General features: G+C 28.1%; 1 long non-coding RNA gene across 1 annotated transcript in view; it reads left to right on the top strand.

The window, feature by feature from the left end:
- The window catches only part of LOC145242021 (uncharacterized), a 270257-nt gene that overhangs the window by 207708 nt on the left and 40807 nt on the right, over positions 1–21742 (top strand). The window contains exon 2 of the long non-coding RNA XR_013862638.1: positions 15710–15756. This is a non-coding gene — a long non-coding RNA (uncharacterized LOC145242021). The remainder of the gene's footprint in view (positions 1–15709; positions 15757–21742) is intronic.

Below are 21742 nucleotides of genomic sequence, written 5' to 3'. Positions count from 1 at the left end.
AAACCGAAACCAAAACTTATGAAGCATTCTTGGTAAAATTATTTATAAAAAAATAGATGACTTAAGTGGCATCAGCTATAATCGAAACCGAAATCAAAACTTACGAGGAATTCTTGGTAAAATTATTTATTACAAGAAATAGATGGGATTACCAATTAAACGACAGTCACGCAGAAGAAAAACAAACGTAAGCATGACACACAGAAGAACACATATATAGATTAACCAAAAGGTGCTATAATATAAATATATTTAATTTTCAATCTTTCATGTATAAATATACTGCATTTAACTTTCAACGTTGGATCAAAGTGAAAAGAAAACTGTGTAGTTTAAAAACAAATAATGTTCCATCATTGAATTCTGTCGTGTAAAAAAGGTAAAAAAAAATGATAAACTATGACAATTTGAAGCATCTTTTCAAAAGTCTTTGAAGCCATGATTGAAATTGCCAAATATTCCATGAAACACGGAATTGTAAAATATTTTGTTACATCTTCAAACTTACATTTACAAAAACAAACTTTAAAGAAGACCTGTGTTCAATAGAAGATTGTAATGATGATGATGATGATGATGATGATGATGATGATGGTGATGATGATGGTATTTTTCTGAGTTACGTCATATTATGTGAGAGTCAAATACTTTTTCAACCTTTTATTGTATATAAATACAAAATATATCATTTAACTGTTATTTATTATTTTTTTTGTGGGGTACAAGATTTCAATATTGCAATTACAAAGGGAAGACTTATTTTTGAATATTCATGATTAAGAGAGAAAAAAAAATACTGCAAAAAAAAAGAACCAGCTGACCAGTTTCGCTCTCATTCTTCTAGAACTGAATCGAGCGATTTTATGATTAAAAAGGAAAGAAACAAGAAGGAAACTAGACGTACTAAAATAAAGTAACGTTATTATCTAATAAGAGTAATAACAAGTGCTATTTATTATTATAAAAACTGAAAGAATATATGATTGTAAGCATTTACTATTTGTACTTTAATTTGTTGCTGAGATGAAAGATGGTAATCGTTTTAATTTACATTAGCTGCTGATAACAAAGGTTGTTCACTGTTGAAAAATATTCCTAGCCGGATAAAGTATTTTATGAAAGAAATTAATTGGAATTGGTTTCTATTGTTCTGAAGAACATGGTGCAACCACGAACAACACCACAAAATGACTATTTAGAATCAAACATTGATTTGTCAGATTCAAAGTTATTGATGAGAAACTTGGATAAATGTACCAACTTCACCCTATTGCTATTACTCTACTAAATGCTTCTATCTGACATTGTACAAAAGTGTTGTTTAGGATTTGGACCCTGCATTTACTTCTCTGTGGTTGCATTTCGCTCTGGACTACTCAGGCGTCTTTGCTTGCTTGAATCGTGTCTTTGAAAATCACGCGATTGTATCTTTTACCAAAGAGATGACAAGTGAATATATATATTTATTTTTTACGGAACCACTTAACCCTCATTCCTCAACCCCATTTCCTGCTACTCTGACCCCCCCACTTGTCTGTATCCCTTTCCTTTAAGCATGCCCTAGTAATTATTATTAACAGTATTATCATTATTATTATTATTAGTAGTAGTAGTAGTAGTGGTGTTGATGGTGGAGGTAGTGGTAATAGTATTGTTACTACTATTTTTATTATTATCATCATTATAGTTTAGATTTTAGTCATGGTTTTTTAAAGTTTGATCAACAGATAATTATGCATGTAAGTCACATAATTAGCATAACAATTAAAAAGTCACATAATTAGCATAACAACTAAAAGGTCACATAATTAGCATAACAACTAAAAAGTCACATAATTAGCATAACAACTGAAAAAGTCACATAATTAGCATAACAACTAAAAGGTAACATAATTAGCATAACTACTAAAAAGTCACATAATCAGAATAAAACCTAAAAAGTCATATAATAAGCATAACAACTGAAAAGTCACATAATTAGCATAACAACTAAAAAGTCACATAATTAGCATAACAACTAAAAAGTCACATAATTAGAATAACAACTAAAAAGTCACATAATTAGAATAACAACTAAAAAGTCACATAATTAGAATAACAACTAAAAAGTCACATAATTAGCATTACAACTAAAAAGTCACATAATTAGAATAACAACTAAAAGGTCACATAATTAGCATAACAACTAAAAAGTCACATAATTAGAATAACAACTAAAAAGTCACATAATTAGAATAACAACTAAAAAATCACATAATTAGCATAACAACTAAAAAGTCACATAATCAGAATAACAACTAAAAAGTAGCATAATTAGCATTACAATTAAAAAAGTCACATAATACGCATTACCATTAAAAAAGTCCCATAATTGACATAACAACTACAAAAGTCACATAATTAGCATAACAATAAAAAAGTCACATAATTAGCATAACAATTAAAAAGTCACATGATTTGCATTACAACTAAAAAAGTCATATAATTAGCATAACAATAAAAAAGTCACATAAGTAGCATAACAATTAAAAAAGTCACATAATTAGTATAACAACTAAAAAGTCAAATAATTAGCATTACAACTAAAGTCATATAATCAGCATTGCAACTAAAAAAAGTCACATAATTAGCATTACAATTAAAAAAGTCACATAATTAGCATAACAACTTAAAAAGTCACATAATTTGCATTATAACTAAAGTAGTCGGATAATGAGCATAACAATGAAAAAAGTCAAATAATTAGACTAACAACTAAAAAAGTCACATAATTAGCATAACAATAAAAAAAGTCACATAATTATTATAACTAAAAAGTCACATAATTAGCCTAACAACTAAAAAGTCATATAATTAGCATTACAACTAAAAAAGCCACATAATTTGCATTACAATTAAAAAAGTCACATAATTAGCATTACAACTTAAAAAGTCGCATAATTAGCATAACAATTAAAAAGACACATAAATAGCATAAAACTCAAAAAGTCACATAATTAGCATAGCAACTGAAAAAGTCACATAATTTGCATTACAACTAAAGTAGTCGCATAATTAGCATAACAATTAAAAAAGTCACATAATTAGCATAACAACTAAAAAAATTACATAATTAACATAACAACAAAAAAGTCACATAATTAGCATAACAACAAAAAAGTCACATAATTAGCATAACAACTAAAAAAGTCACATAATTTGCATTACAATTAAAAAAGTCACATAATTAGCATTACAATTAAAAAAGTCCCATAGTTGGCATAACAACTACAAAAGTCACATAATTAGCATAACAATAAAAAGTCACATAATTAGCATTACAATAAAAAAGTCACATAATTAGCATAACAATTAAAAAGTCACATAATTTGCATTACAACTAAAAAAAGTCATATAATTAGCATAACAATAAAAAAGTCACATAATTAGCATAACAATTAAAAAGTCACATAATTTGCATTACAACTAAAAAAGTCACATAATTTGCATAACAATTAAAAAAGTCACATAATTATTTTAACAACTAAAAAGTCACATAATTAGCCTAACACCTAAAAAGTCATATAATTAGCATTACAACTAAAAAAAAGTCACATAATTTGCATTACAATTAAAAAAGTCACATAATTAGCATAAAAACTAAAAAAAGTCACATAATTTTCATTACAACTAAAATAGTCGCATAATTAGCATAACAATTAAAAAAGTCACATAAGTAGCGTAACAGCTAAAAAAATCACATTATTAACATAACAATTAAAAAGTCACATAATTAGCATTACAACTAAAAAAGTCGCATAATTAGCATAACAATTAAAAAAGACATAATTAGCATAAAACTACAAAAGTCACATAAGTAGCATAACAACTAAAAAAGTCGCATTATTAGCATAACAACTAAAAAGTCACATAATTAGCATAAAAAACTAAAAATGTCACATAATTAGCATAACAACTAAAAAATTCACATTATTAACATTAGAATTAAAATGTCACATAAGTAGCATAACAACTAAAAAAAAGTCACATAATTAGCATAACAACTATTACATTATATCATTTGAAATATTGTCTTCATTTTGTGTCTTATTCTCACAATGTTTCAGCCGATGTAAACTCCAACTTTATTTGGGTGTATTCTGGTGCTGTCAGATCACGTTGCTTGAATATACTAGCTTGTTAACTGAAACTGCATCAAACATTGATGTTATTGTTTTTGATTCATTTTTTATTGCAAAACTCAATCATGTTCTGCAAACCAAAAGAACAGGATTTTCCGTTTCAAAATAACCAAACTAAACACCATGAGTAAATATTTGAAGATCTAAAAAACTTGAAAATAAAAACTTTTACGAAAACGACTGAACTCCAAAAGTGTTGATATACCATAAACAAAACAACCAAACCAAACTCTACAAATAAATATTTGAAAATATAAAAAACTTGAAACATAGAAACTTTTTCAAAATAACTTGAATCCGCATTAAATAATCCGCAAAAGAGTTGATAAGCTGTAAAACAAAGCAACCAAACAGCCATCTTCGGTTTTTATCTTGTTGAACTCGCGAAGTTTTTCTGAATACGGTCGGTGATTACATCAACTGAAACGTTGTGAAAATAAAACTTTTAATGAGAATAGTAGCCGGAATAATCCAAACTATCAATCTTCATTTGAAAATTTTCTAAACACAATACACATTAATTCTAAATAAACTATTTGAAAAACAAATTGGAAAGAAATTGTTTCTAAACAAACATTATGAACATGTTAACACATAATTACACAATTAGAAATTTGTTATATTTTTTATTTATTTTTGGACTGTTATCCTCATCTGCATAGTTGTTGTTGCTTCAAAACCTTTCGGTCAACTATTCCTCTGGTCTTCTTCAGGTGATAAACCGCGACGCGATAGGAATGCTTATTCTCCTAACTATATCCACAGTAATTACTGCCTTTCATAGTTGTTGCCTCAACACATTTTCGCAAAATAATCTTCTGATGTGCTTTGGGTAATGCTCTTCTGGAATTGTAGAGCAACGCCTCTATCCACAGACCCTGAAATGTGCTTTTTATCTACAGAAATAAGCATACCTACATTCAGTTTGTTTTTTTTTTCTTTGTTTTTTTTTAATTTTCTTTCCGTTCTAGCTGGAGATGGGCATCCTACTGGATGCCAGACATTCACGCTCTATGTCAGACATTTCGACCGAAAAATCTTTAAAAAATTCTGACCGTCCCCTAAAGTGCAATTGTTTGTATCTATTTTGCACTTGGTTCACTTGGTAGTGTTTAACATTTTTTCTTCATAAGTTCGGTTACTCCTATAATTACTGGAATGGTGGAGATGATCCTAAGATTCAAGTTTATTGAAATGTAATCATGGGATACTAATTTTTAAAATAATCATGTAATCATGGGATACTAATTTTTAAAATAATCATGTAATCATGGGATACTAATTTTTAAAATAATCATGTAATCATGGGATACTAATTTTTAAAATAATCATGTAATCATGGGATACTAATTATTAAAATAATCATGTAATCATGGGATACTAATTTTTAAAATAATCATGGGATACTAATTTTTAAAATGATCATGAAATCATGGGATACTAATTTTTAAAATAATCATGTAATCATGGGATACTAATTTTTAAAATAATCATGTAATCATGGGATACTAATTTTTAAAATAATCATGTAATCATAAGATACTAATTTTTAAAATAATAATGTAATCATGGGATAATAATTTTTAAAATAATCATGTAATCATGGGATACTAATTTTTAAAATAATCATGTAATCATGGGATACTAATTATTAAAATAATCATGTAATCATGGGATACTAATTTTTAAAATAATCATGTAATCATGGGATACTAATTTTTAAAATAATCATGTAATCATGGGATACTAATTTTTAAAAAAATCATGTAATCATGGAATACTAATTTTAAAAATAATCATGTAATCATGGGATACTAATTTTTAAAATAATCATGTAATCATGGGATACTAATTATTAAAATAATCATGTAATCATGGGATACTAATTTTTAAAATAATCATGTAATCATGGGATACTAATTTTTAAAATAATCATGTAATCATGGGATACTAATTTTTAAAATAATCATGTAATCATGGGATACTAATTTTTAAAACAATCATGTAATCATGGGATATCAATTTTTAAAATAAGCATGTAATCATGGGATACTAATTTTTAAAATAATCATGTAACCATAGGATACTAATTTTTAAAATAATAATGTAATCATGGGATACTAATTTTTAAAATAATCATGTGATCATGGGATACTAATTTTTAAAATAATCATGTAATCATGGGATATTATTTTTAAAACAATCATGCAATCATGGGATACTAATTTTTAAAAAAATCATGTAATCATGGGATACTAATTTTTAAAATAATCATGTAATCATGGGATTCTAATTATTAAAATAATTATGTAATCATGGGATTCTAATTATTAAAATAATTATGTAATCATGGGATACTCATTATGAAAATAATCATGTAATCATGGGATACTAATTTTTAAAATAATCATGTAATCATGGGATACTAATTTTTAAAATAATCATGTAATCATGGGATACTAATTTTTAAAATAATCATGTAATCATGGGATACTAATTTTTAAAATAATCATGTAATCATGGGATATTAATTTTTATTGAAATATAATCATGGGATACTAATTATTAAAATAATCATGTAACGATGGGACACTAACTATTAAAATAATCATGTAATCATGGGATACTGATTTTTAAAATAATCATGTAATCATGAGATGCTAATTATTAAAATAATCAGTGAATCATGGGATACTAATTTTTAAAATAATCATGTAATCATGGGAATACTAATTTTTAAAATAATCATGTAATCATGGAATACTAATTTTTAAAATAATCATTTAATAATGGGATACTAATTTTTAGGATAATCATGTAATCATGGGATACCAATTATAAAAATAATCATGTAATCATGGGATATTAATTTTTAAAATAATCATGTAATCATGGGATACTAATTTTTAAAACAATCATTTAATCATGGGATTCTAATTTTTAGGATAATGATGTAATCATGGGATACCATTAATAAAAATAATCATGTAACCATGGGATATTAATTTTTAAAATAATCATGTGATCATGGGATACTAATTTTTAAAAAAATCATGTAACCATGGGATACTAAATAAAGAATAATCATGTAATCATGCGATACTATTTTTTAAAATAATCATGTCATTATGGGATACTTATTTTAAAAATAATCATGTAATCATGGGATACTAATTTTTAAAATAATCATGTAATCATGGGATACGAATTATTAAAATAATCATGCAATCATGGGATACTAATTTTTAAAATAATCATGGGATACTAATTATTAAAATAATCATGTTATTATTGGATACTATTTTCAAAATAATCATGTAATCATGGGATACTAATTTTTAAAATAATTATGTAATCATGGGATACTCATTTTAAAAATAATCATGTAATCATGGGATACTAATTATTAAAATTATCAGATAACCATGGGATACGTATTTTAAAAATAATTCTGTAATCATCGGATACTAATTTTTAAAATAATCATGTAATCATGGGATAATAATTATTAAAATAATCATGTAATTATTGGATACTATTTTAAAAATAATCATGTAATCATAGGATACTAATTTTTAAAAAAATTATGCAATCATGGGATACCCATTTTAAAAATAATCATGCAATCATGGGATACTAATTATTAAAATAATCAGATAACCATGGGATACGTATTTTAAAAATAATTCTGTAATCATCGGATACTAATTATTAAAATAATTATGTAATCATGGGATTCTAATTATTAAAATAATTATGTAATCATGGGATACTCATTATGAAAATAATCATGTAATCATGGGATACTAATTTTTAAAATAATCATGTTATCATGGGATACTAATTTTTAAAATAATCATGCAATCATGGGATTCTAATTATTAAAATAATTATGTAATCATGGGATACTCATTATGAAAATAATCATGTAATCATGGGATACTAATTTTTAAAATAATCATGTTATCATGGGATACTAATTTTTAAAATAATCATGTAATCATGGGATTCTAATTATTAAAATAATTATGTAATCATGGGATACTAATTTTTAAAATAATCATGCAATCATGGGATTCTAATTATTAAAATAATTATGTAATCATGGGATACTAATTTTTAAAATAATCATGCAATCATGGGATTCTAATTTTTAAAATAATCATGTAATCATGGGATACTAATTTTAAAAACAATCATGTAATCATGGGATACTAATTTTTAAAATAATCATGTAATCATGGGATACTAATTTTTAAAATAATCATGCAATCATGGGATACTAATTTTTAAAATAATCATGTAATCATGGGATACTAATTATTATAATAATCATGTAATCATGGGATACTCATTATGAAAATAATCATGTAATCATGGGATAATAATTTTTAAAATAATCATGTAATCATGGGATACTAATTTTTAAAATAATCATGTAATCATGGGATTCTAATTATTAAAATAATTATGTAATCATGGGATACTAATTATTAAAATAATCATGTAATCATGGGATACTAATTTTTAAAATAATCCTGTAACCATGGGATACTCATTTTTAAAATAATCATGTAAACATGGGATTCTAATTATAAAAATAATTATGTAATCATGGGATACTCATTATGAAAATAATCATGTAATCATGGGATACTAATTTTTAAAACAATCATGTAATTATGGGATACTAATTTTTTAAATAATCATGTAATCATGGGATACTAATTTTTAAAATAATCATGTAATCATGGAATACTAATTTTTTAAATAATCATGTAATCATGGGATTCTAATTTTTATTGAAATATAATCATGGGATACTAATTATTAAAATAATCATGTAACCATGGGACACTAATTATTAAAATAATCATGTAATCATGGGATACTTATTTTTAAAATAATGATGTAATCATGGGATGCTAATTATTAAAATAATCAGTTAATCATGGGATACTAATTTTTAAAATAATCATGTAATCATGGGATACTAATTATTAAAATAATCATTTAATCATGGGATACTAATTTTTAAAATAATCATTTAATCATGGGAACTAATTTTTAAAATAATTATGTAATCATGGGATACTCATTATGAAAATAATCATGTAATCATGGGATACTAATTTTTAAAATAATCATGTAATCATGGGATTCTAATTTTTAAAATAATCATGTAATCATGGGATACTAATTTGTAAAACAATCATGTAATCATGGGATGCTAATTATTAAAATAATCATGTAATCATGGGATACTAATTTTTAAAATAATCATTTAATCATGGGATACTAATTTTTAAAATAATCATGTAATCATGGGATACTAATTTTTAAAATAATCATTTAATCATGGGATACTAATTTTTAGGATAATGATGTAATCTGTGGATACCAATTATAAAAATAATCAGGTAATCATGGGATATTAATTTTTAAAATAATCATGTAATCATGGGATACTAATTTTTAAAATAATCATGTAATCATGGGATACTAATTATTAAAATAATCATTTAATCATGGGATACTAATTTTTAAAATAATCATTTAATCATGGAATACTAATTTTTAAAATAATCATGTAATCATGGGATACTGATTTTTAAAATAATCATTTAATCATGGGATACTAATTTTTAGGAAAATTATGTAATCCTGGGATACCAATTATAAAAATAATCATGTAATCATGGGATATTAATTTTTAAAATAATCATGTAATCATGGGTTACTAATTTTTAAAATAATCATTTAATCATGGGATACTAAGTTTTAGGATAATGATGTAATCATGGGATACCATTTATAAAAATAATCATGTAACCATGGGATATTAATTTTTAAAATAATCATGTAATCATGGGATACGTATTTAAAAAAAAAATCATGTAACCATGGGATACTAAATTAAGAATAATCATGTAATCATGCGATACTATTTTTTAAAATAATCATGTCATTATGGGATGCTAATTATTAAAACAATCATGTAATCATGGGATACTAATTATTAAAATAATCATGTAATCATGGGATACGAATTATTAAAATAATCATGCAATCATGGGATACTAATTTTTAAAATAATCATGGGATACTAATTTTTAAAATGATCATGTAATTATTGGATACTATTTTAAAAATAATCATGTAATCATAGGATACTAATTTTTAAAATAATTATGTAATCATGGGATACTCATTTTAAAAATAATCATGCAATCATGGGATACTAAGTATTAAAATAATCAGATAACCATGGGATACGTATTTTAAAAATAATTCTGTAATCATCGGATACTAATTTTTAAAATAATTATGTAATCATGGGATACTAATTTTTAAAATAATTATGTAATCATGGGATACTAATTTTTAAAATAATTATGTAATCATGGGATACTAAATTTTAAAATAATCATATAGTCATGGGATACTAATTATTTAAATAATCATGCAATCATGGGGTGCTTATTATTAAAATAATCATGTAATCATGGGGTGCTTATTATTAAAATAATCATGTAATCATGGGATACTATTTTTTTAAATAATCATGCAATCATGGGATTCTTATTATTAAAATAATTATGTAATCATGGGATACTCATTATGAAAATAATCATGTAATCATGGGATACTAATTTTTCAAATAATCATGTTATCATCTGATACTAATTATTAAAATAATCATGTAATCATGGGATACTAATTATTTAAATAATGGGTAATCATGGGATACTAATTATTAAAATAATGGGCAATTATGGGATACTAATTATTAAAATAATGGGTAATTATGGGATACTAATTATTAAAATAATGTGTAATTATGGATACTAATTATTAAAATAATGGGTTATTATGGGATACTAATTATTAAAATTATGGGTAATTATGGGATACTAAGTATTAAAATAATGGGTAATTATGGGATCCTTATTATTAAAATAGTGGGATTCGGTGGGATTCTAATTATTTAATTAATGAGTAATTATGGGATACTAATTATTAAAATTATGGTTAATTATGGGATAATAATTATTAAAATAATGTGTAATCATGGGATACTTATTATTAAAATAATAGGTAATTATGGGATACTAATTATTAAAATATGGGTAATTATGGGGTTCTAGTTTTTAAAATAATGTGTAATCATGAGTTACTAATTATTAAAATAATGGGTAATTAAATGGGAAAATTAAATATTTCTTAATAATTATATTAAAAAATATGTTAACATGTTATTTTTTGTATATTTTTGACATCGCTTGACCATACTTTTCCGTTTCTAGCACCAGAGATCAATTCTGTATGTGTAACATATTACCAACGTTTAAACACGTGTTAACGGAATCCAAGACGTTGAAGACTCAGTTGCAAAGGAATAACTCGACTCACTTTATTTCTGCTGATACTTTCCTAAATAAAACGTGATTTTCGGCTCAAACGGTCTTCTCTTCATATCTTTTTCTTTTCTTCCTCGCTGTGACGTCACTTCGCACACAGATCGGCATTTGCATATAGCCACGATACGCGCGTCTTTGCTTTGTCACATATGGTTACAAATCGAATGTAAAATACTTAGCATGAATGAAGTAATAGACATCAGAAAGATAAAATTTGGTAAAAATAAAAAATTAAATGTTTACTATCAGTTCTTTATTAAACTTTAAAAAATTCATTTTTTTTAATTATGAAATGAAATCTGCTAGAATCCATTTTGATTATTCCAGTTTTTTTATTATTATTATTTTTTTTTTTTTTTTTTGAAGAATTAATTTGTAGAACTTTGAAATTTGAAAACATTTATGAAAGCAAAAAAAAAAGGTCAGAACTCTTCTAACTCTCAGCGTTGTTTGTCCTTGACCGGCACAAGAGGCTTTTATCGCCCACGTCTCAACTCGCTTCTTCAGCCAAGCAGCGGTCGTGCTTTTCGTTTCGTCTTCTTCTCCCCAACTAACAAAGAACTCACCTGAACGAAATAACGTTTATCGAAAACGAAAAAACAAAAGTGTCTTTTTACGTTGCCACCTTGAACCCAGCAGAATCTAAATTTACATTCGTCTTATTTTTTATCAGAAGGGTTCCATGTTCGAGTGCCAGTGCTTCTCTATAGTGAGCACATGCCAACCGTGACTTTCCCTACTTATCAAAATTTGATAGTCATTTTTTTGTTTTACAATTCTTAGCAAGTCTAATCTGGGTTCAGTTATATTTTAAACGATATCGGAGTAATTAAGTTTGACTTATAATAATCTGTTTTTTTTTTAAATAAATAGTAAAAAATATCGTCATGCTTTTCTTTTCGTCTTCTTCCGATTTGATAACGAGTTTACATGAACGAGATAACGTTTCTTGAAAGCCAAAATTCTTTTTATGCTGTCATCTCGGACTCCGAATTCATCTTATTTTCAGATCGGAAAAGTTCCAGGTTCGAATTCCAGTGATTCTCTAGATTGAACGCACGCCAACCGTGGACGCTTATTGCTATGACTTTTCATACTGGTTTCACAATAAATAAATAATCTGGCTAATAAATAAGTACTAGAGAAAAAAGAAAACAAAACCAAATCAAGTAATAATATTACTAAAGCAACATAGAGTCAGGACAACTATGTAAAAGTTTCTGAACTCAACGTACTTATTGTTTAAACTCTCCCAATATTTTTTATTGTGTAAGGTTTTCCTGTTTTATTTGTGAGGAGGCTGGCGTAGAAATATGAAGTGAACTGGCCTTCTACCTGTCGTACTGAGGTATTCATATGGGTAATAGCTAGGAGGCTTTTTGTGGGGGGTAAGTTCATTGTTTACTAACTGAGGCGTCTTAAGTGTGGAATGCCGACGAAGCTGTCCAGCCAATTTTTTGCTAGGCCAGAGTGTTCCTCCTTTATTGTCGCTGGTTTAACTCTCCTTACTCTCTGACTTTGTCACACCTTCCTGTGGTGTGAAGGATATAAATAGCTACATATTGCTTAGCATCGAAAAAGATGATGAAAATGTTGCAAAAACGTAAAAGACAATTATTGGTTTCATTATTCAAAAATTATATAAACATGTGTTTTAAATATATTTTAAAAGAAAAAAATTATTTGTAGATATTTATGAAAAACTTTATATTTTTCTTTGCGCTTTAATTATTTTAGATTTTATAATAAATTTGAACAAGTAAGCACACATTGGAATATGCTTTTATATGAAAACACAAACTTTTCTGTGATTTTCTGTAAGTTTTTTTTTATTGAAAAAAATTATCCGCTGGAATAGAATATGTAATTAATGAAATCGATTAGAACTTTTTATATGAAATTTTCGCTGTTTTATTAGCTAGAGAAAATCAAATATCGATTAATCGATTATAATGCGATTTAGGTTTAACTTACGGAATCCAACTAACATTTCTATCTTTTATATATATATATATATATATATATATATATATATATATATATATATATATATATGTGTGTGTGTGTGTGTGTGTGTGTGTGTGTGTCTACGTCAAATTTTATGTAAATATTTTTAGTATTTACTATGACATTCTTTATACTTTAATAGAGCTAGGTAGTAAGTTTGGAAAATAAATATGGCAATTAAACTACACCAAATTTTCCACGTTTCATCCTCGTGGGAATTCGTCAGGCAAATGCACGGAATTGATATTTCTTTATGATTTTATATATCCATGTAGTACTGTCTTTGCTACAACCAAATGGTAAAATGGTAAAAACTAAACTCGTTAAAAATCTCATTAGACATATTGGAACCCAGGATTCGAATCCTGGGTTCCAATATGTCTAACTGATGAGCCCAAATGAAGGTGAAACTCGAGTCTTGGACTTCCGGTTTGTTGGCTGTTATGGCTCTTGTAAGCAGCGACGTTGTTTGGCTGTGGAAATAATTATATAATCTCTCACATTCTAAATGTAAATATATATATATCTTTACTGGGATCTAAACTGAATACTGAAATGCTCATATTGTTGGTTCTATGGGTCGAAACTACATGAAAATTTGCAGGCTTTTTGAAGATTATAATACTTTTCTATGGTTAATATTTTATGACAATTAGTAAAATAGAACCTATATTTTCAAACCAATAAATATGCCCAAATTTGCCTACATTTGTCCTGGAGGGCCAGCTTTAGTTTTGCTGCTTTGAGATTGATTTTGCTTAGGTGTTTTTTTTGCTTGTTTGTGTCCCCTGTGGCCTTGCTAGGCCACGTATATATATATATATATATATATATATATATATATATATATATATATATACTAGCAAAAGTACCCGTCGTTGACGGGGTTCAAAAACAGCCTACAGAAAATGGACTCTGATTTATTAAAGTATGATAGGTTATGAAAAGGAAGGGTTGTAAAGAGATAGCTTTGAATTCGGGGGTATCAAAACCAAAGCAAAATATGATGAAAGTAAAAATAAAATAGATAAACCCCATAATTTATTATACCATACCTGTTCATATTGAAACACTTATCACAATATTCTGTGGATCTATATTAAAAAAACCTTGTTAAACTTTGTGACATATTTACATTCTATGGAGGTCAGATGCGAACGAACACCCCATAATTTTATTATACCATATTTCTCCAAACTGAAACATAATTATCAAAGTATACTTACGCAGATAGATATGAAAAGTCTTTATTAAAGTTTGTGCCGATCCCATTCTATGGAGGCAGGCGCGAACGCAGACCCCACAATTTTATTATACCATCCCTATTTAAGTTAAAACATACTTATCAAAGTATTATTATTTACATCTATATCAAAAACACTTGTAAACGTTTTTTTTTTTAATTTTTAAATTTTTTATTTCCATACTTTCTAGGCCAGGTGCGAACACAGACGCCACAATTTTAATGAACCATCGTTCTGCAGGATCAAACATACCCATTCCTGTGTCTCAATATATCTTCTATCATTATATGTAATTAGTTTTTTAAAATAGTCAACCATATAGGAGCCTATTCGTGACCAGACACACACACACACACACACACACACACACACACACACACACACACATTCAGCTTTATATATATATATATATATATATATATATATATATATATATATATATATATATATATAATCAGAGGAAGAGGAGAGATATATAACAAAGTTGTTTTTATTCACTATGGAAAAGTAAAATGTTTGAATTTAAAGATTATGACCCGCTTATAAATTCGCTACTTAAGGACCTGAAATAAAACAAAACAAAAATCTAAATATATTATGAAATGTGTGATAAAAATTGCTCCAAATCTCCATGTTATAAGTTTTGGCTTCCGGGCAACACCAGGTCTCATTTCTGATAAATAACTAATACAGAAGACTTCATAAAACTGATAATTTGCAAATTTATTTCTATGGTCAAAAAGAAAAACCATTGAAGAGTTCGTGCAAAGAATGTGTGTAAAAGAAAAGAAACAATGAAAAAAATGTGTCTTTTGAAATCTTTAAATATAACACGTTTACTTTTTTTCTTCTTCAGAATGACTGATAGATGAAGAAATCAATTTTGTGCGAAAAATTGCAAGCGTAAGTATGAATGACAGATCACTTTTAAAAACCAATCGAGCCTCACAATTCTGGATTGATGGCTGAATTTATTAAATATTCTAGGGAAAAAATGGGCATGTAACATATACGAAAGGAAGATACGTTTTTTAAAGACTTTTAAACGTTGTATATATATGTGTGTGTGTGTGTGTGTGTGTGTGTGTGTGTGTGTGTGTGTGTGTGTGTGTGTGTGTGAATTTGAAAACACTGCACTATATATGTATATATATACAGTGTAGTCTTTAAGAATATATATGTAATGTATTTCTTCAACAAATATGTGTATATGTATATTGTATTTTGTGCAAGAATATATACATTTGTATACATATATATACATATTGTAATTTATTCAATAATATATATATTTGTATACATATATATATATACATAGTGTAGTTTATTCAAGAATATATATATATATATTTGTATATATATATATATTATATATATATAGTGTAGTTTATTCAAGAATATATATATATATTTGTATACATATATATATATATATATATATATTGTAGTTTATTCAAGAATAAATACATTTGTATACATATATATATACATAGTGTTGTTTATTCAAGAATATATATATATTTGTATACATTTATATATACATATATATACATAGTGTAGTTTATTCAAGAATATATATGTTTTATACATATATATACATATTGCAGTTTATTCAAGAATATATATATTTGTATATATATATATATATATATATATATATTGTTGTATATTCAAGAATATATATATATTTGTATACATATATATAAATATATATATATATATATATAGTGTAGTATATTCAAGAATAAATACATTTGTATGCATATATATATATATACATTGTAATTTATTCAAGAATATATACATATATGCATACATATATATACATATTGTAGTTTATTTAAGAATATATATATTTGTGTACGTATATATATACATAGTGTAATTTATTGAAAAATATATATATTTGTATACGTATATATATATATATATATACATATACATATTTTTCTTTATTCAAGAATATATACATTTGTATGCACATATATATATATATATATATATATATATATATATATACATAGTGCAGTATATTCAAGAATATATATATTTGTATACATATATATACATAGTGTAGTTTATTCAAGAATATATATATATTCTTGAATAAACTACACTTTGTATATATACGTAATATATATATATATATATATATATATATATATATATATATATATATATATGATGTATATATGCATATATCCATGATATGTGTGTGTGTAGTTTATTTAAGAACGTATATATAAAGTGAAAGAGTGCAGTTTTGTCCAATATATCTTACATGTATATATTCTTATATTCTAAAAAATATATCTTACTGTTTACTGTTTACTTATATTGTATTTTTTCTATTTTTTCTGAAATATATTTATGTGAGTGTGTTTGTCTAAACAGCAGAGTGTGGGATCTTGTATGTTATTCACACATTACTGTGGTATCTTAAAAATGTCTCTAAGTATATGAAAGTTACTTACGTGTAGCAATATTGCAAGCTGAACTGAAAGAAAGAGAAACAGAGGGAGAACAAGAGGGGGGGGGTAAGGAGAATTCTGTTGATGGATTCGACGTGGTTTATTCTTAAACTGCATCGAACATTTTTTCATTTTTTTTTTGCTGTGCAATCTGTTTTATTATTATTATTATTATTATTATTATTATTATTATTCATCCCGTTATGTTACGTGTTTCTGGGGATCTGAGCCTAGTGTCAATCAGGCAGGATGGATTGCATTTTTTTTTTTTTAGCAAAGAGATTAATGCAGCCAATGGGAAAAAGAAAACATGTTTTATACATAAGTACATGGTCCAATGTACTTTATATAAGAACCCGGTATGATTAAATGTATTCTCAATTTGTATATAGTCAAATGTATAGCTATTGTATACAAAACGTTCTCATAGTCAAATATACGGTCAGTGATTGAGATTGTCGGACTGACTTCCTCATCTTGGTTGTTATCGTCACAACGTTTCGGCCGTTTTGCCTTCCGGCCTTCATCAGGTGTTTTTGTATCGAACTGGGGAACCGTTTGTTAGGAGTCTCAAACCCAACCCTTTATTATTATTACGGGGGTACCGTGTTCGAACTCCATATCTCTCTGGGATTCTCTGCTGCTGATTCTCTGTTTTGAATGTTACTTTTTCACTGCCTTCGTTCAGGATTGAACTCAGCACCTTTGGGTAACTGTAAACTTTGATACAACGTCTAGGACCACTCGGCCATATGTCACTAGGACAATTCTTAGTTGATTTTTGTTAATGTTAAACCTATGTTGTTATTCAAGGTTTTCTCTCTCTATCTATCTATCTAGAGGTGTCCAAATTGCATTCAGCTCTATGCTTGGTTTGCTCAGTAGGTTGTTATGTCCGAGCATGTGAGCTGTTTCTTTAAGTTTTCTCACTTTCCAGTGGGTCTCTCTGTTTATTATTTTTAGTTCATCCCATAGGGATGGTCCCCCCTCTCCATCCAGACATGGTTGGCTACACCCGATTTTTCCGTCTCCCCTTTAGTTACCGCTTTTCGGTGTTCTTCCACCCTTACTTTAAGGGGGCGGCATGTTTCACCCTTGTAAACCTTTCTGCAACTGCATGGGATGGAGTATATGCAGTTTTTGGTTATGTTCTCCTCCATTCGGGGCTTCACTCGTACCAGGTGTCGTCTGAGTGTTGACTCGCTTTTGAATACCGTCCTGATGTTGTAGGGGGCACATATTCTTTGAATCTTTTCGGAGATGCCTCGTATGTATGGTAGGCAGACCGTTGGAGGCTTTTAAGTTTCATTCTTCTCTCTTATACTATTAACACGTCTGGTGGATAGTATGCTATCGGGGTAGTTGTTACGACGGAGGGTATTCTTCAACCTGACCATTTCTTAGTGGTACGTAATGGTGCTGCTACTTATTGTTTCTGCTCGATGTTGTAAGCAGTGTGCGATTCCATGTTTGATACTGTATGGGTGATGGGAATTGAAGTTAAGGTATTGTCCGGTGAAGGTAGGCTTGCGATATACGGATGTCTTAAACCCATGCTCTGTGCGTGATATGAGTATATCAAGGAAGGCCAGTTGGTTATCTTTTTCTTTCTCCATTGTGAACTGTATCGATGGTCTTATTGAGTTCACATGGTCTAGGAGAGCCTGGATGTCTTCCTGATGGGGCCAGAGTATGAAGGTGTCATCAACGTATCTTAGCCACATGGTGGGCTTTAAGGGAGCTGAACCTAAGGCCATGTATTCGAAGTATTCCATGTATATGTTCGCCATCACTGGTGATAATGGTGAGCCCATAGCTAGCCGATATGTGGGAGCTTACTGTAATGCTGGACCAGCTGTCTATATCTCATCAGAGCGATGTGTTCCTTGTTTTTGGTAAGGATTTGTAACAGCTTTCTTTCGGTTTTCAAAGTTGGGTCCTTCTTTATTTTACCGTAGCTACTATCTGCGATTAGGCCTGCCATTTTTTCAGAGTACTCCGACATGTCCATCACTACTGTAGCATTGCCTTTGTCTGCTGGCAGAATTATTATACTGCTGTCACTCTGTAGGGTTCTTATAGCCAGCCTATCTTCCCGAGAGATGTTTGATTTAGGGGGCTTGGCTTTCTCGAGCACTTGTCTCACTTTCCATCTTATTTCATCACCTTGGGTTGATGGGATTCTCAAGGCTATATCTTCCATGTGTGTTATGATATCTAAGAATGGAACGCGTTTGGTTGTTGTTGCGAAGTTGAGACCTTTATTTAGTACTGCTTCCTCAGAGTGACTCAGTTGGCGGCTGCTGAGGTTGATGACCTCTTTCACAGGTGAACGGTCAGTGTATATAAAACAGTAGCAATAGTCAACATTATTATGAATATACAGGAATATATGTATAGAGTTAAATGTATGGCCAATACCGTAAGTTGTTATAGTTAAAATATACGGTCGATGTACAAAGATGAATTAAGTACAGTTGGATGTATTGTTAATGAATATAAAACGTCGATCTAGTCAGATGTATAGTTAATGTATTAAAATCATGGAATTATTCAGATTTGTGGTCAATATAGTCATCGTTTAATACATCCTGGGCCTGACAGAGATGGGGCCACTAATAAAAAATACATAAAAAATTTATAAAGTACTAACCTTTAAATGGTACGTGTTCAAATTTGAACCCACTCATATTATTTGGTTACAAAATAAAATTCTTGAAGTGAAGCTATTGTTGTAACATTTCCAAACAGTGAAAAAAATTGAATTCGGTGTGATGATAAAGCATTGCTTTTTGATGAGAAAAGTACTGTTAAAGTAATGTTTTTATAAGTGTTATTCTTCCTCTGCCCTGTCGGAAAGAGTGGTTAACAGGTAGTATTCTGGATTTAAATGCAATCGTGCAGACATAAATGATACTGAACGCTCGGGTCGGCTAAATTCGATATGAAAAAAAAAAAATGAGATAACGTTATTTTTTTAAGTTAATGTCGCATTTGTCAATCAAAAACAACAACGCACCAATGATTCAGAATATTGTTTGCAATTGTTATAATACAATTTTAAATGAATTGCATAAAGTCTTAAAAAATCTTTTTAAAAAATCCTGTTTAAAATATAATTTTGCTATAAAATTAAATCCACCATAATATAATATAGTGCATATGAGCGCGTGGGAAAATAGCAGAAGCAGTGAAGAATAGCTGGCTTGCTAAGAGATTAGCAGCAGCAGTAGCTGAAAAACGCGGATATATAAATTAGGAAGTGTGCGCGAGAAGAAAAAAGAAAAAAGGAGAAAAAATGCACCATGCGGTCAGAAGAAAAAAGTCGATGTCAAGGAAAATGGACGTGTAAAGATGGAGGTGAGAAATGGCTGGCTATGGCCAGCATGAGATTGGAGAAGAAAGGTGTACGTCGAGTGAGATGGATGATGGCGAGAGACGTTAAGTGGTTTCAAGACGGGAGAGTAAAGTACAATAAATGCATTGCTTTTAAAAAAGAAGGAAAAATGCCGACCCAGATTTTTATTTATTTCTATTTTTGTTTGTAGCTGTGACCGTTCTCATTTTACAATGATGCGTTTTGATGTATTCATAAACAAGTCAGCCATTTGCCAACAGTTGAAAAAAGAGAATGAATTACATTGTGACCGTCCAAAATGTGAAATGAGCTTGGGAACATTTAAACTGTCAAATATAAGCCTTTTCTAGCTTAAAATTTTTTTTTTTTTGCAAATTCTCAAACGCGTCAAACGATTGAAGTTTTCGAAGCTGTTTACATCCGGTAAATTTATAAAGAAAATGTAAATACTGGAAATCTGTGAAGACTTGTTTGTCACTTGTACTCCAGGAAGCATCACTTGTTTTTATCAGTGAGCGATCACTGATACTGACTCGTGTTAAAACTTCCCGTGAATGAAAACTAATAAGCATTGTAAAAGAACAAAGATGTCCGATAATTGACATTGAATGCCTTGCTGACAACCGTATAGAAAAGGTAAACTATAATAAATATAAGTAGTCAATGTACATATCTATTTGGGCAACGTCAAGAAACGGATCCTGCTGGTTATGGATAAAACTAGTCAATATACAAAGTTGCAGAAAATGCGAGAAAGGGGTGTGATATGAATTGTGATTGGTGCACTTGGAAGTTTCGGTACCCAATTATGAACAAGAAGATTCTAGCGAATGTGAAAATCCAATTCTTAAAACTGTAAAAATATTTGTATTTTTGACGCATATGTTGGCTCAGAATTATCTCCTTTAGACTAGACCTAAGTTAGCTCCCCCAAAACATTACCAGCCAACGAGGGAATGCACCTTTCTGTAAAGCAAAAACCATGCCAAATTACAAATTCCACCCATGTGCAAATTTACAAGCAGGGTTCCATCTCTTTCCTGGTTGGGCTTCAAGCTAC

Source organism: Euprymna scolopes, chromosome 21, assembly GCF_053919585.1.
Source record: "Euprymna scolopes isolate OS-2025 chromosome 21, ASM5391958v1, whole genome shotgun sequence".
Classification (NCBI taxonomy): Eukaryota; Metazoa; Mollusca; class Cephalopoda; order Sepiida; family Sepiolidae; genus Euprymna; species Euprymna scolopes.
Note: the sequence above shows the minus strand (reverse complement) of the source record. Positions and strands in the feature narration are given on the sequence as shown.